This window comes from Meriones unguiculatus, chromosome 10 (genome assembly GCF_030254825.1).
Source record: "Meriones unguiculatus strain TT.TT164.6M chromosome 10, Bangor_MerUng_6.1, whole genome shotgun sequence".
Lineage (NCBI taxonomy): Eukaryota > Metazoa > Chordata > Mammalia > Rodentia > Muridae > Meriones > Meriones unguiculatus.
The window spans coordinates 54,399,559-54,411,882 of NC_083358.1; the positions used below are offsets into that span (position 1 = coordinate 54,399,559).

The 12,324-nt window shown below is 41.1% G+C and overlaps 1 protein-coding gene across 1 annotated transcript in view; it reads left to right on the top strand.

The window, feature by feature from the left end:
* The window catches only part of Ptgfr (prostaglandin F receptor), a 36,987-nt gene that overhangs the window by 4,031 nt on the left and 20,632 nt on the right, over positions 1-12,324 (top strand). The gene's annotated exons all lie outside the window — the stretch shown is intronic.

Consider the following 12,324-nt stretch of genomic DNA (forward strand, 5'->3'; position numbering starts at 1 on the left):
TGTGTCCCTGGCATAGCGGCTGAGAACAGCAGCCTGCCCAGCTGGAATACATAACATAGGTGATCTTGGTGCACATAGAAAGTTGCTCAGGAGCCAAGGAAAAACATGGCTTTGTTTTATAAAAGAACTTCTTTTATAAATACTCAGTTATTTCCATCTGAATGCTTTGAGATTTTAATTTAGTTTCTTTAATTGTTAAATCATTTAAGAAATCTGTTCATGCTTTCCCTGGGCTAGCCAGGTAGAAGGCTCCACCTGAGAAGACTGAGGCTCTCCTGACAATTCAGCTTCGGGAAGACTGCACTGTCAGTTTATGGGATGCGCAGTGAAAAAAGGCTGGAGTCTGGTTTGTCCCTAGTAGTATCTTGCTTTAACTGAAGGACAAAAGCCATATCCAACATTTTGAATTACATCAGTGTTCATTTTGAGTGGTTGAATTTAGATTTACAATTCTTGGCACAAGGAATTTCTTAAGTTTTGGTTTTTCAAAATACAAAACGAGACCGAGTGAATTGTACTTTGGTAACTGTGGAGGTAAACTGAACAGAGGGGGGCGGGGGGGGGGGCGGATGTTAAGGGAAATGCGAGTGTGAGGGGTGGAGGGCACAGCCCTGAAGAAGGAAGGACTCTGCAGTGAGCATTAGAAGAGGGGCAAATGATCCAGACAGCACAGGCGGTCACTGAGGTCTGTTGGTTTGTTTTTGATCATCAAGAAAGTTCTGTTTAGTGCTGACCTTTGACCTTGAGGAACTGGAGCAAAGGTCAACTCCTGTAAGACCACACAGGAAGTGGAACCCCAGACTCTAGCCAAGGGTATTTTGAATTCACATTTCCCATTTTTGGCTCATATTTTGGTTTTGTTTTATTGACTAGATAGATAATATGATATAATCTATATTTCAAATAAATTTATTGTGTTTCAGTTTGAGACTTTTTTTCCTCTCATTCCCCCTTCCCCTACTCCTTTTGCTAGGCATACAAAGTAGCAGGCTTTCCTGAGCCATTTGCTTTAGCTTCCCTTTAGGACTTACTGATATATTTAAGTGTCACTACTTCTGAAATGCTTTTTAGTGTTCAAATTCCTCCTATGTTAAATGCACAAGATATGCACCATAGGTGCTCCTAGCTGGTTGATACGGTGAGTTCTTTCAGCCACTCCAAGGGCTTGGCTGATGCATGATGGGGCCGAGCTTCCGCCGATCACCCCGTTCGGCTGGTGCATGATGGGGCCGAGCTTCCGCTGATCACCCCGTTCGGCTGGTGCATGATGGGGCCGAGCTTCTGCCAATCACCCCATTCTGGCTCACAGTCATATGGTGTGCTTCATTTCTCGTGGGAGGAAAACGGAATTTGCTTTTTCCTTGAGATTTAGAAGTCAAGAGTAAATATTGCATTTGTTTAAAATATAACTTACTAGTAACATTTCGGGTTTTGCCATATCTGTAGTTCATAACTGTAAATAAGATTAACTCAGATAAATTCACTGAATTAAAATTCCAGCTGGTAAATGCAAGAACCTACACTAGGCATTTAGCTTAGAGATACATGTAGAAACAAACTCACTCCAAACTCTGAGAGCCAAGCAACAATTATAAAATCTTCTTTTGAGTTACATTTACATGGAACTCACTAGGTAGACCAGGCTGTCCTTGAACTTGTAATGGTCCTCTTGCCCTGTCTCTGAGTGCTGGAATTAAAAGCAGGCTCCACTATGTCCAGCTTCAAGTAACAATTTTTTTAATAACCTTTACTTTGCCTTTATATATGTGTACGTAATGATTCTTTTTAATGTTCTCTTCAAAGACTATCTGACTTTAAAAGGAGTTTACTGCAATTGCTATGCATATTTCTCCAGTTTGGTAGGGCAATAAATACTTGTTGACTGGTTGATTGAAACTTAAGTAGGATGAATGTCAAGAGATTGGAAATGATTGACCAGAATGGATTCTGAATTTTTTAGGTAAGAGATAAGCAAATACTGAAACACAATGGTGAATTTTAGTGTTTCCCACATCAGCACCTGTAGATAAACAAAATGCTGAAATTCAGCTGTCTCTCAGCAGAACAGATGTTTATTTTACTGTCTCCTCTGAAACAGAGGATAATTTTACATGAAGGAAAACATAGAGTAGGTAAGGAACAAGATGATTTCATGTGCAATGGAGTTGACCCAGGAGATGTGTTCTTTTGTATACGTAGAACTGAATTTAGATTTTTCTCAGGCTGTAACTCCTCTGCAAATGTTTCCAGTCATCTTTGTAGTTAAATATCTAGTTTCTGGGGTCATTAGCAGATACAAATCAATTAGATGGTTAGGTTAACTTTGAATGAAATTGGTGAATGTCTCAGTATTAAACTGACCAGGTGTTATAGAGTGAGTAGGCAATGATGGGGACAGAGAACCTCTGTCATGTGGCTATTAGGTAAAGGCTGTTCTTTTTGGGAGGCTGACACACATCATTATTTAAAAACACTGAATAGAATCTCTAAATATCTGTGTTCTTGTTTTAGCACTAAAGGAGGGTAAATGGATACACATCTGTATGTGCTAAGTTAAAAAAATCCATAAATATGTATTATGTCTTGGATCTTAGTCAAACATTTTTAATCTTTTGACATTCTGTGTACATGACAATCAGCTAATATTTATGTGTCTAAATTTGTGCATACAAAATGTGTTTATGTATAATATGTATATAATGAACACTCTTTAAATGTGTTACTTATTAGTATCATTATTATTTGTGTGTATATAAAAATCATGACATGTATATACACACACCCTTGGAGGCCAGAAGAGGGCATCAGATTTTTTGGACCTAGAGTTACAAATTGTTGTGAGCAGCCTGACATAGGTATTGAGAACTGAACTCAGGTCCTTTGGAAGATAAGCAAGTGCTCTTAAATACTGAGTCATCTCTCCAGTGCAATCGGTATCTGTATACATAGAAAATACGCATGTGTATACAGGCACACACACATATACACAGAGAGAGATTACAAACAATTGTTAAATTATTTATAAGTTTAAAACTGTTACCTGTGATACTGTTAGGTCTGACCATGTGAAATAAGAGGGATACCACGGAAATTAAGAGCAAAGTGGACTCTCGCTGTGTTATTTCATGTATTGGGAAAAGGCGGGTTCTTTGGTTATCATTGGGCTGTTGCTTACTTAACACTGTCTCAGCAGCTTTCCAGCCTAATGTCAGTGTGTTTTTGTTTGGAATATGGGAATCATAGGGTAGGTCCTTGGATGGACCTATGGCTTCAGGGATTCACTTCTGTAAAGGTACTCAACAGCTCAGATACACACAATGGGCAGAAGAAGAAATAACAAACAAACAAACAAACGCAGTAAGTGGTACTCTGCCTGCTCAGTTTGCGTGATGTAGGTGAGGGCAGCCTTCTCCCACTGGGAGGCATGCCACAGGTGACAGCGATGGTCGCTGACAGTGGCTGGCACAGAAGTGGACCTGAACACTCTAGGAGCACATTCCTACCCTGGGCCAGCCATCTTTTGCCTAGAACAGTCCCCTGACATTGCTGTAGCATTCGCACTGTTTGTTTGTTGCTCACGTATTACCCTGCTTTCTAGGCTGTCTTAAGAATTAGCATTTCTCAAATTCTCTCAAGTTCCTCGCTTTATTTCCCTCAAAGCACTCAGAAGCACATAATATTTCTTAGTGTGTCTGGTAATTGTTTTGGTTTTGCCTCTTTCAAAGAAGAAGGGACCTTCCAAAGAGGAAGGGACCTGTTTATTGTTATATCCTCAGTTCTCAGAGCATTGTTGGGCCCACGGTTGGTTTCTATAATAGGTACTAGCCACTATATGCAAAGGAATGCTTGACGTGTGACTATCCTCAGTTCTCAGAGCATCGTTGGGCCCACGGTTGGTTTCTATAATAGGTGCTAGCCACTATATGCAAAGGAATGCTTGACGTGTGACTATTGACTAAGCTTTGCATTCATTCTAGATGTGGCTTGGTTGGTTTTAGACCTCCAGTTCATGACTGGACTTGAAATGTTCTGAGAGGACGAAAACTTCCATCTGTAAAGCACTAGAGCCGGCAACCACCCTGGGTGTTCTGAAGCTTGAATCTGAGCTGGAATTTAGGACCTTGTCGGTGCTCTAGAACAATCCTATAGATAAACTAGGCTTGAGATTTTCTTTTTGGGTTATTACTATTATCTATCTGTGTCATTTCCTCCGTTTGTCTCAGTGGTTCTTGGTGCTGTGTCCTATGGCATTTGTGTTTTAGTTTCTAAACATTGGTGGTGGTGGTGGGAGAGTGGATGATTAGTCAACAAAAACTGTCTAACAAAAATTAACAAACCAGGCATTGAATGGGAAGTCTTGAGGCAAAGGAAAATGTTAGGCAAAAAATAAAAAAAAATGTATTATAATTTGTCTCCATAGTGCGTAGCATTGTCTTTCCCTTTACAAACAACCCCATAATGCACTTGGGAGTCTTGTCAGGGAGCACGAGGAGAAGTTACTTTGAATAAAGACTTCCAGATGTTGTATGCTCACTGCCACAAAATGAAGTCTTTACTCTAAATGTTGAAATTTGTCTAAAATTGAGCTTGAAAATGTCATGTCTCTACTGTCTGATTGACTCAATATGTGTGTGTATATATATGTATATATCTCCATCTGTATATCTGCCTAATTTCCTACTTACATCTTGATTTGTATATTTTTTGAGGCAGGTATTAGATATCCCTGCCTAGTCTTGAGCTCATTGTGTACCCAAAGAAGACTTCAAACTCGGTCTCTACCTCCTGAGTTCTAGGATTACAGGTGTAGGCCAACCTTACCTGATTTACACAGTGCTGGAGATGGAATCCAAGGATTTGTGGGTACTCTGGAAGCACTGTACCAACACAGTTACATCCTCAGCTTTTGACTTGTGTAGTAAGACTAGAAGACTGGACACGTTTTACATGTAGAAATCACTCCTCAGAATAGCCAGCCAGTCTGGTTCGGTGGACGCAGAAGCCCCCGGGAGAGGCGGAGAGGGGGCCCTTTGACTGAATCTTGCTGGGGTGTATTTCCTACAGGAGGGGGCAGCCGTCTTGCCCACAACTGTGCCGCTGTCTGTAGTCATTCTATAGTACAGAATTCTATATTACAGTCATTCTATATTACAGTTACAGACAAATGTGAGACTGGAGTGCTCTGCCGCTTGCTTCATTTGGGACATGACCTCATGGCGCTTCCTGCTTCCAGGTTCGCTGAGGCGCCTGCAGAGGGCTTTTCTCACAGTCTCTTGGCAGCTTGTCTTCTGCCTGATACAGCTACCCACACCATGCCACACTTTGGAAAGCGTTCAGTGCACAGTGTTCAAAGCTAATTGCCTGCAGTTTGTCTTGTGACAGCGATTCGTAAGTCTGTTGGCTCACATCCTATCTATATAGAAAGCATACTGTTTGCAGATTTGAAATAGGACCGAATAAATGTGTTGCACTCCTGCACATGGAAAGGAACTTGACTTGGAAGAGTAACATTTTTCCTCATGGAAAAATCTACCCAATGAAGGTCAGTTAGTCAAAGAAAAGACACTGCTAGGCTGAGAAATTACACAAAAACCAATTGCTTAAGATGAACATGGTGGTCTGGGAGATTTATTATTATTATTATTTTAAGTTCATTCCTTCTTGGCAAAACAAGATTTTTTTTCAAGAAGAAAGACAGAGAAATGCCCGAAGACGTCACAGACATGGGGGCCACACTTACAAAACACTGCTTGAACCATTCGGGGATAAACAAATCTCAAACATGTGCATTGTAGTTATACTTTTGTGGATGCTCTTCTGATTTCTTGTGTGGACTTTTTATTAAGCCTCCGTACATTTAAAGCATAATTCAAGATGTGAACATTTCCAGATCTCCCTGGATTCCCCCATGTAAGTTTCGGTGTGTGGACTTAAGTGAACAGGAGGTATATGGAATGCGCTCACATTTCTGTTTGCTTGAAAGGTGTTAACAGCCACACCGGTTTGAACTGGCATGACCATATTGTTTATCTGTGTTCAGGAAGGAATGGGGGAAAATCATCTTTTGATCCTTAAAAACATATCTTCGAAGCTTGTGCAAACTTGTCACTCTGTTCTCTGACCTGGATGTGAGGGTGTTAATGCCACCGAGGACTGGATGCAGTTGTGGTTTACAGGGACAGAGAGGTGGTTTCCTTACTCCTCCTCAGCTATTGAATCTCCAAATAAAAACCAGACAGAGTGGGGTTGTGGTGTGGTGCTGAAGGAGACAGACTGTTGGATTGTGTGGAAGGAATCTTCCTAGCTTTTTTTAGCATTGCTGCACATCAAGCCGACCCTTGAGAACAGTTATTTAGAGCACAGGCTGGGAGCAGGACCACCATCTTCACACCCTCTTAGCTGTGACCTGGGACTTACCCTGAGCTAATCTTGCACTTATGGGAACCGATTGCAACAATTATACTTATTCAGAGGTATTATTGGATTAAATCACTTGACTTTCCCAAAAACTGCAACAGAGCAATCGGCACATAATAGAACGACAACATTAAAAAAACAACTCTATAAAACTAATGCCACAGTTTCTGATCGCCATCCTGATTAAATTAATTGTGTTTAGTTCAGATGTTATTCAGGCCTCCACCCCACCCAAGACGGGCTGGAGGACACAGAGAAAAAGGGTAGAAGCTTATAGTTTCAGAAAAACTTTTTTTTTTAGATATTTTTACTTGCTTCTATTCTGGTCCTTATTTTAGTATCTCCTCAGAGGTAGATGGTGCCTGATAATCATTTGCATCTTGCTTGATTTTGAATATTCTCACACTGTAGGTAACAAATAAAGTTAAAATTAACAAATATTGTTGGACTATCATTGGGCACCATGCTTTGGGCTGTGAGTGGTGCCAGGGAGGAGAAGAAACAGACTAGCTCCTTTCCCACAGAGAGGGGAATAGCTCAGATGGAGTAAGAGGTGTGAGGGGTTTGCTCCTGAGGAGGTGAGTGAAGCTGGTTAGAGCCTGCTCAAAAGCCCCTTTCCTCTACTCTTGGCTGTGTGTGTGTGTGTGTGTGTGTGTGTTTGTGAGTGGAACAATTTTCTCACATAATTGAGTGGGTATCTAGCTGGGCGTGGTGGTGCATGGCTTTAATCCCAGCACTTCGGAGGCAGAGACAAGTGAATCTTTGTGAGTTCAAGGCCAACCTGGGCTACCAAGGGAGTTCCAGGACATCCAGGATTATTACACAGAGAAATCCTGTCTCAAAAAACCAAAAAACCCCCAACCAAACAAAAACAACAACAACAAAAAACCAAAGTGGATATCTCAATAACACCTGCTTTATAGGTTTGTGGCAAAAATCCGAACAACCAAGGAACAAAACAAAACACCCTCCCAACTCCCCCCTCACCCCAGAGACTGGAGAGATTGATGTGTGATGAAGCACTGAAAAGTTTGTCTGATGTACCTTAAGGGCCATGTGTTTTCAATTATTACGCTATTGCCTTTATTGCTGCTGTCACCATTAAATGACAGTCCTTTCTTATAGTAATTTTGTCAATGAGATCATTAAAGGTCTCTAAAATTACCTAGCTGATGAAATGAGTGTTACGGCAGGAGTTTTGTTTTGAATAACTAGTTAGTTGTTCCAAATTACTAGTGGCTGTTTTAAATTCCTACTTGGCTTATATTGGAATTCTTCTATAGTACATGCCTAGATCTTCCTGAACCACTTAGTCAATTCTATTGATTGATTGATTGATTGATTGATTTGAGTCAAGGTCTCCCTTTGTGGTGTTGGCTGTCTGGGAACCCTCTATGTAGACTAGGTTGGCCTCGAACTCACAGAATCCCATTTGCCTTTGCCTCCTGAATGCTGGTATTAAAGGCATATGCCACTGTGCTCAACTATTTATCTCCTTTTTTATCCACCACATGTATCTTTTTAATCCTTTCATCACAAAATTCTACACAAAGGGTCTACACAAAGAATTCTACACAGAGAAATTTGATGTCCTGCTTTTATTGTTTTGGTTATATTTTGAAATCTGGCAGTAGTAGTTTTCTCTAAGGTATGTTTGGAAACAGCATGGGCTAGGTGAGAAAGCCCTTTTTATGAGTTTTACTACAGCCCCTTTCTCATCCTGGCCCTTGTTAGCCTATGTGGCAGCCATTATTGCCTTTATTATTCCATTGACAGCCCTGGACTGGGTTTCCGTCCCCCATGGAGTGCCAGAGCCTACTCTACACTGCAGAGATGTTTCATGATTTGTTGGTCTCCCTTCTCCCTGCCAACTGAGCCCCTGTCAACTCTCTTCCCTTCCATTGGCAAGATGGTAGACATGTAAGAAGCTACTAATTGGTCATGCTGATGGAATCAGGGCAAGAAGAATGAATCACTTGCTTAAACCAGAGAGACCACTGTTTCTCAAAACTCCTATTTCTTACAATATTATGTGTAAACAATAAAACTGGTTTATAATGTCAAATTAATTTAGTATGTTCTTTTTGCAATTGCAGTCATTTTGTCTGTAAGATGCTGGGATGAACAGCATAACCACATTGTACTGAGGCAGCCTCCAACAGTCCTGAGTCGTTTGCGTGTTCGAGTAGTCCTGCAATGCATCTTCAAGCAAAATAGATTTTCTTTCCTCTTCCCTCATTCCTTTAGTGCCTTTTGGTTGGCTCTTGAGGTTGGGAGCAAGAAAGCGAAATATGACCAGAAACTTCTGATTCCTATTTGGCTGTGACTTTCTATCCCCATATGGCAGCCTGTAGCTGAGTAGGTGCTTTACTTTGTTAATTCAGACAGTGTGAAGGTAGACCAGGAGGTCAGAGTGTGGCAGAGTGTGGAGCCAGTTTTAAAAGTTTGATTTTAACGAGCTCCAGGAACTTGGTACTGACCATGGTGGTCCTCAGTACCTGGAATTGCCCCATTCCTCTTGCAGTCCTGCCAGGGTTTGGGGTCAGTGTTGCTCAAGACATGTATTAGTAAGACACTTCTGAGAATTTACCTCCTGTGGAGCATACCCCAAGGGTTTGCTTAAGTAGGAAATGTTCCTTTTCAGTAAGGCTTTGATAGAATTGCTCATAGGAGGAAAAAAACTCTGCAAAGACTTCCATATCTCTCATTTCCTAGTATATAAGTTCCTTTCTTAATTGTAACTAAGAATTCAACAGATGGTTCACAATTCCAATGAAAGGAGGATTCATTTCTGATATTGTTTAATATCATATGATTATAACTATGTGTTCATATTTTTTATTTTTGAGAATATAATTTAAATACAATTTATCTTCCCTGTAGTTTTGCTACCAATAGTTTATGCAGTTTTTCAGTATGTGGTTCCCTTTCCCCATCCCTGAGTTCATTTCAGCTCCTTGCCCTGCTTTGCCAGGGTTGGTAGACTTGCACAGTGTTGATAATTTGGTCATACCAATGAAATTAGGGCAAGAAGAAAGAAACACCTTAAACCGGAGAGTCCCTATCTATCCCTGAATGAGAAAAGTGCCTGTCCTGCCAAATTAAAAACAGCAACAAAACTGCAGCCCTTATAAACATGGGTAGGTTCTGGCACTTTTATTGGGTGTGTGGTGGTTCTTTTCCCTGCTGAAAGCCTGAAGATAACTAGGGTTGACTCTTCCCTATTTCAAGGGAATATAAACAACCACTTTGCCAACCAAGAAAAAAAATGCAAACAATTCCAACTGTATGGTGGAAAGCAGAGAGCTCTGCCTTTTAGCACTGACCTTTTACACCTAGAGAAGGCTGATGTGCAAGTACAGTGTCAAGGCCAACTAGCTAAAAGCGTTTCTGGATACAGAGGAAGACAGTGATCTGTCTAGCAGTGAATTCTATGTGCACTGCTGGCCTTACCCGACTTTCTTAAGTCTGATTTGTCTCTATAAGCTAAGTGTTTACAACATGAAGCCAGTCTGCCTATTCAGAGGAGATTGGTATTCCACACCGTTGACCTAGAAAACCACTTAACATACGGCTGGAACACCGGGAGGATAACATGATTTACGTTCACCCATTCCTTGTCTCAAACACCTCCGTTGATTTGCAGTGGCATTAAGAGACAGGCATCTCTGTGTTCAGACCACCTTTCTCTTGGATGTCTGGGTTTGTTTTGCCTGGTTCTCAAAAACGGAGGCTGAGATAAACACAGCTCACTCAGACACTATTTATCTGCTCAGAGTGTAAGGAGACAGGAGAAAACCACTTAGAAAGCATGCTTCATTGTGGTTTTTGAATGATGCCTTGCACCGTCATGTGAGGAGCAAAGTGCTAGCATACAAGAAGACCCTGGGAATCTCTACTGTCATCCCAGTCCTTACAAGACAAAGTGCTCTGAACACACTTTGACCTACAGGCTGAAAGTCTCTCCTTGGAATGACCTTCAGATTCTTTGTCTTTGGGAGGCCACTGGGCATTCATGAAAGAACTCTGGGCCTCCCTGGACTATTCTGGAAAAGGGTGACTTTAGGAATAGCTCAATACAGTTTATTAAGTAGCATTTTTACAGCTGAAATCATAACAATTCCATGTGAATGCTAGCTGTTGAATAATGTTTTTCCTTGTAGATTTTTAAAAAGGAAAACACATCCTTTCATTGAGAAAATGCCAAATTTTCATGATTTCGTGTGAAAAACAACCACATGTGAAAAATTAATTTTTTTAATTTATTGTTTATTGTTTTATTTATTACAATTTATTCACTTTGTATCCCAGCTGTAGCCCCCTCCCTTGTCCCCTTCCAATTCCACCTCTTCTCCTCCCATGCCCCTTCTCCAGTCCACTGATAGGGGAGGTCCTCCTCCCCTTCTATCTGACCCTAGCCTATCAGGTCTCATCAGGACTGTTTCCATTATCCTTTTCTGTGGCCTGACAAGGCTGCTCCCCCCTCAGGGGGAGGTTATCAAAGAGCCAGCCCATGAGTTCATGTGAGAGACAGTCCCAGTTCCCCTTACTAAGAAACTCACTTGGAGCCTGAGTTGCCATGGGCTACATCTGTGCAGAGGTTCTAGGTTATCTCCATGGTGGTCCATGGTTGGAGTATCAATCTCAGAAAAGACCCCTGTGCCCAAATTTTTTGGTTCATGGAGTTCCTGTCCCTTCCAGGTCTTTCTGTCTCCCCCTTCTTTCATAAGATTCCCTGTACTCTGCCCAAAGTTTGGCTATGAGCCTCAGCCTCTGCTTTGATACCCTGCTGTGTAGAGTCTTTCAGAGGTCCTCTGTGGTAGGCTCCTGTCCTGTTCTCTGTTTCCTCCCTCTTTCTATGTCTACTCCATTTTCCTTTCTGAATGAGGACTGAGCATCTTCCCCAGGGTCTTCCTTCTTGCTTAGCTTCTTTATGTGTACAGATTTTAGTATGTTTATCCCATATTATATGTCTAATATCCATTTGTAAGTGAGTATATACCATGTGTGTCTTTTTGCTCCTGGGATACCTCACTCAGGATGATCTTTTCTAGTTCCTACCATTTGCCTGAAAATTTCATGATATCCTTATTTCTAATTGCTGAGTAGTATTCCATTGTGTAAATGTACCACACTTTCTGTGTCCATTCCTCAGTTGAGAGACATCTCAGTTGTTTCCAGATTCTGGCTTTTATGAATAAAGCTGCAATGAACATGGTTGAGCAAATATCCTTGTGGTATATTTGAGTATATTTTCACTATATGCCTAGGAGTGGAATAGTTGGATCTTGAGGTAGCACTATTCCCAATTGTCTGAGAAAGTGCCAGAACGATTTACAAAGTGGTTGTACAAGCAAATTTGTGAAGCATTCCATATTTTTAGTGGGACCTCATGAAACTGAAAAGCCTCTGTAAAGCAAAGGACACTGTCATCAGAACAGAATGACAGCCTACAGACTGGGACAGGATCTTCACCAACCCTTTATCTGACAGAGGACTAATATCCAGTATATATAAAGAACTCAAGAAGTTAAAGAGCAAAAAATCAAGTAATCCAATTAAAAAATTGGGAACAGAGCTAAACAGAAAATTCTTTTTTTTTTTTTTATTTTTTATTTTTATTTTATTTTATTTTTATCAGTTACATTTTATTAACTCTGTATCCCAGCCATGTCCCGATCCCTCATTCCCTCCCAGTCCCTCCCTCCCTCCCTCCCTCATCTCCACCGTGCCCCTTTCCAAGTCCACTGATAGGGGGGACCTCCTCCCCATAACAGAAAATTCTTGATAGAGGAATATTGAATGGCAGAGAAACACTTAAAAAATGCTCAATGTCTTAGCCATCAGGGAAATTCAAATCAAACGACCCTGAGATTTCACCTTACACCCACCAGAATGGCTAAGATA